The sequence below is a fragment of the Leptonotus elevatus genome, chromosome 11 (genome assembly GCF_054856555.1).
Source record: "Leptonotus elevatus isolate MCC_2025b chromosome 11, RoL_Lele_1.0, whole genome shotgun sequence".
Lineage (NCBI taxonomy): Eukaryota > Metazoa > Chordata > Actinopteri > Syngnathiformes > Syngnathidae > Leptonotus > Leptonotus elevatus.
The window spans coordinates 16,028,106-16,033,369 of NC_141249.1; the positions used below are offsets into that span (position 1 = coordinate 16,028,106).

Genomic DNA, 5,264 nt, shown 5'->3' on the forward strand with positions numbered 1-5,264 from the left:
CAAACGCTACAGAAATGAGACTGCTCTTATGAACTTTTTCTCCTGTCCCGTCCCAATTCCGTGATTAAAGGTCAAGTGTGGCAATGCGTGGGATTCCTGAGGAAAAAAAACATCCTTAATTAAATTTTAATAGATACAGATTAAATGCCTACTTACTGCAAGTAAATCAAAACTATTTTTTTGTGACCCTTATATACACAATATTTGTTTTTGATAACTTGGCAGAACTAAATAAATATACAAAATATAAAAATTCTTACAAAATGTGTTCTTTGGCTAACGATAACAATATAACAACGGAAGAAATACACTTTACTGGTAGGTCCTTTTTTCAGATTAGACTGAAAAACAAGTTTTGTCAGAACTCAGAAGCTTGTGGTTTTTGGCATAAAAAATGAACAGAAAAAAATACTTGATTACAAATGCCTGAAATATCTACTCTCAGCACTGGTTGACAGGATGTAAACAAAAGTGATTTAAGGGACCCCATTTGTTCTGCATCAACGTTTTCCTGTTGACCTACGAGATGGTTGCCAGTAATTACATTTTTGATAGTTTCCATGGATGGCCTAGAACAGTGCATGTTTCCTAAACACCACCAAACAAAAAAATTACAAAACGTGTTTATACTGAAATAATTATGATTTTAGTTTACTCACCAATGTATTTACTCAGTGGGAAGTCGGAGCCTGTTTAGTTGAATACAAATTATTATTAGATAGATAAACAAAGATAAATAATTTAAACTATCAATTTAACTATCAAGCATGGCCGTACTTGATAGGAAGAACATAGGCAGCCAAGTATTATTTTCAATGTCACAGAGCAGAAATCTATCACGTGTCTTTTGTCATCAATATTTTCATAATCTGTCTTTTGGATAAGGTTTCACTACCTGCCGGGAAGTCTAGAATCTTCTTTGGCTCCAGCTTCAAAATAAAGTATGAGGAAAAACGCAGTCAGTCAGGGCCTGAATGGGTCACCAGATTTAGTCGTTCTTCACAAAAGTAGAAATATACGAGTGTTAACAAGTCTGAGCTTACATCACATGTCAAAATGGCGGTCTAACTCGGTGAAATGACGCTCTACGCTCATTGAAAAGCATTGGACTGGATACTTGTATGTTAATTTGTGAGGACGAACGGTTATAGCATTGCAACATAGTAGTAGTAGTAGTAAGCTAGCAGACTAAAATGCTAAGATATGAGTTGTTGTTTTTTGTTGTTATTGTCTTTTGTTTTATATTTAATTTGGGATATCAGTTAACAGTTTGAAGCCACTTTTTGGGAGAATCGTTCACAATTTGCCAAAGTGCTGCATATTGTGAAGTGAGCTAAGTCGAAAACCCGGCAGATTTTTGCAAACAAATTGAAAGTTGGGTCATTCGCCGTAATGTTAGCCCGTTACTTATTTTTAGTCCGTTATTTCAAATGTCTCATTTGAGTTAAAAAAAAAAAATGTGAGGAAACCCTCTAAACTCAAGCGCCCATGCAGAAATCATGATGAAATCTGTGTTCATTTCGTGAGTCATCTGGCACAATGTTTTGAGAGCAGAGCAGGCATTTTGTAACTCCTCCCTCCTCACAATGCCGGTCTCCTTGTTTAGATGTCAATCTTTTGTCGTCTTTGTGCCTGCAAGACCAGTCTGTCCGGGCCTTCGTAGACGCACGTATACGGAGAACACCTGAGCTCTCGGTTGCCATGGATACGAGGTGAGGTAACCGTGCGAGAAAAGTTAGTAAAAGGGGGGTCAAGTGCATACGGCTGCAACACACAACAGATTGAATTTCTTCACAAAACTGTGACAGACTCACCAAGGGCTAAGGGATCCATTCTGGCACACAACTCATCTTTCCAGTATTAAATCAGATGGCTATATTCCTTAATATGAAGACAATTGATGCTTGAAATGAAGTACACATCCCGGAATACGAGGGTGCGGCTTTCATGGCACCGAGAAAAGAAAGTAAAGAGTAAAAAGGGAAGGAAAAATGCAATGGGGGATTACAACATAGTGAGAGAGGGTGTGAGCTCCACTATAGGAGGAAATGATCCGGCTCATTCTCCCAGCATGCATCGGGGTGGAAGGTGTCTCGAGTTCCACCTGCGATGTGAATGAGCTGACTTTGATTCAGGAGGCTCTCCGCCCTTATCGTTCCCTGATGAATATTTACAGCCGTGCCACAGTGGCCGGCAGTAATAAGAGAGGAGACTTTGTCCCCTGTGGGCTGGCTGCTGTGGGAAACAGGCAACGATCAATGATTAAACTGAATGGACCGCTCAGATCTAATTATTTTTAAAATCACATCTTTTTGACATGACTCAGTTGAAGTTGTGACGACTCAGACAGTTCGCATCGCTCCAATAAAAAATGATTCGATACATATGTCAATACAATACATAAGAGACGAATACTGCTGCATTGGTTCAATTCCGTTCAATTAAATGAATTCAATTCAAACAAATTGATATCAACGTCGAACTGATTTATTGCAATTTATAACTTTTTCCATTGGGTTCAAGCTATATTGAGACCGATACATTACCTTGCATACCAATACTTTACAGGAGTCATTGACGGATACGTTTGTCCGATGATGGCCTTTAAAAATAAATAAATATAAATAATAAATACCACGTGGTGCAACCAAAAACAAATAAATATAAATAATAAATACCACGTGGTGCAACCAAAAACAAATAACCAATTTAGGACTTTTAGTTTGAGTTTGTATCATCCACAAGACAGTCAAGAACACATTACAGTCTCACAACTATGTATAAAAGTTACCCTTTTTAGCAATTGATTGTAGTGGCCACATTTGGACATTATGACCTGAATTTTTTTTTTAAATATGATTTCCCGCCCCAGCAAATATAATAATAATAATAATAATAATAATAATCATCATCATCATCATCATCATTTTACTTGTTTGGCTAGCTAGCATATTTTGATTTAAAGCTACTCAGCGAAGAAAATAGAATTTTGAATCACTACTGCCACCTGTGGCCAAAAAATGAAACTGCATTTTTTTTCTTCTTCACATCACATACACAATGCATGCACATGTCGTCACATCCTCAGACAGAGGGCGGGAAATTTGAACCCGAATTATGTCTGAAATCTATTGACCGCATTCGCATTATGAACGGCTAGTTTTAATCTACTAATTAAAAAAAAATTCAGTCATAAATGGTCAAAAAAGGCTATTGTAAGGATATTTTGGGGACACATTGTTACAAAGTGAGACCAACCATCATCTGGAATACATGTTAAAATTTGGTAGGAATTACACCACAGGTGCCACACTCAAGGTCTGGGGCCAGATCCGGAAACTGTCATATAAAGTCCACTTCATGTTTCTTGCTAAATGGAATTGTTCCTTTCATTTTTGTAGAAAATCTGTACCAAATTTGTATCCCCCCCAATCCCACACCGCTACCTTTAATGTCATTTTTTTTATCAAGTCAAGTAAATGTTACTTATGTTTTGCCAATTTACGATTGTATTTATTTATCTCAAGCCACGTAATACATTAAGTAGGACAAGAGCCACACCCCTAACCTGTGTATCCACCTGTTGCCATTCACACTACAGAATAATAATTTTGTGTTCAACTAAACAAACCCAGGATGCAGGAGTAAGTGCATTTTTAGTACAGTAAATCGAGAGATGTTCATTATTTCAGGGTTTGTTATTTTTGGGTCATTTTTGTTTGGTGGTGTAGCATGATATTTTTCTATCGAAAAATATGTGCTCAATCAAAGTTGGGAAACACAACCATTTAAATTGATTGTGTATTTCTGCCTTTATATCATCTTCAACACGTTTATAACTGTGAAGCTAAGTGGTATGTATCATCATGATACCATTGTAGTAATGCGTCATGATAGTATCTTGATTCATGACGACGTATTGCAACTTGCTGCAGACAGTGCGTAGGAGTCTGAAAAATGACTTGAAGGCGATCGTTTGAGTGTGTGACGTCATGGAGAGTGTGTGTCCTAATTGTATTTTTAACAAATGTCCACAAGGTGTCACTTGGGCTCAACAAAAGAATCGCTGTCGGTCTATCTGTTCTGTTTTAAAAAATTGATGGCTGGAATTCAGGTGTTGCCTTCAGGGACAGTCTGAGATCAAAGCTTTCTTTGCACAATTGAGCATTTATCTCCTCTCGATGTGGAGATAAATGGCCTTTTTATATACCGGTATACATATTTTTTCACAAGCACCAAATATATTCTGCTCTTTTTTTGCAATTATGTCTTTTTGAAGCATTCCTATTTTAACATATTAACATAACAGAGTAACATGTAAATATTTGCGTGTCCCGAACAAGTGTCAGAAAGGACTTTTACTTACTTTACATCGATTTTTAAACTTATTCACTGTCATGCCTCAGCGCATTTTTAAAGCTTAACCCAAAACCAGTTCAACTGAACTGAAGTTGCACGAATGTCAGTTTACTCAGTATTGTGTCATCTGGATTCTCACCTGCTACATTAGAATAGTAAACATAGCACCTTTTTTTGTATTTATTTATTGCAACGTCACCTTTACTGGAAAGGTGAGACACCTTGCCCCAGTCTTGTCATTTGTCACTAAAATAAAGAAAAGCTTCTTCAAATATTGACACTAGCTGTCATGTTACCAAGTGTGCAGTTTTCAGTGGAGCATTTCAAAGTTGAACACAATCATTGCAAGTTGTTCTAATGTCAGTTTATCCGCCCCCCCCCCCCAAAGTATATACTGTAATCATGTACAGTAAATTAAACTCATCTAAGGATCAAACTATCAACAACATGGCCTAAAGCACAATCCGTTAAATTTAGAGTTTTCAATTAACCTGAGATGCATGTTTTGTTTTTAGGATATTGGAAATTGGAGGACGTATCCTAGTTTAAAAAAAAACACACACACACACACACACACACACAAGCACGGGAATAACATGCAAACTCCACAGGCGAGTTTCGAACGCGCAACCTCAGACAAACGTGCTTACAATGTATTAAAAACTTTTTTTCAATTAAGGCGATGTTGTCAGGCTTAAGTGTAATCATCCAGAAGAAGAAGCAAGTGAGTGCAGTGTGGCACACACCTCCAATAAGGAAGGAGAGGAAAAGGCGTCTTCTCACACAACCTTGCAAAGTGACCTTCAACCTTTAATAAAGTCCGGCCTTCTCACTCCCGTATGCTCTTTTCTCCATTGGCGCAAGGGTCTGTCAATCATTTAAATGACTTGTGACGTCACGGGGAG

General features: G+C 37.5%; 1 long non-coding RNA gene across 2 annotated transcripts; it reads right to left on the reverse strand.

Annotated features, from left to right (window-relative positions):
- Positions 1-30: 30 nt before the first annotated feature.
- On the reverse strand, positions 31-2,173 carry LOC147166048 (uncharacterized). 2 transcript variants are annotated; one of them, XR_015096411.1, is made up of 3 exons: positions 1,815-2,173; positions 660-689; positions 31-96 (listed from the first exon to the last, which is right to left on the reverse strand). It is a non-coding gene; the product is annotated as an uncharacterized LOC147166048 (long non-coding RNA). The 2 variants fall into 2 exon arrangements; XR_015096410.1 differs by having other exon boundaries at positions 37-96; positions 896-2,173.
- Positions 2,174-5,264: the final 3,091 nt, after the last annotated feature.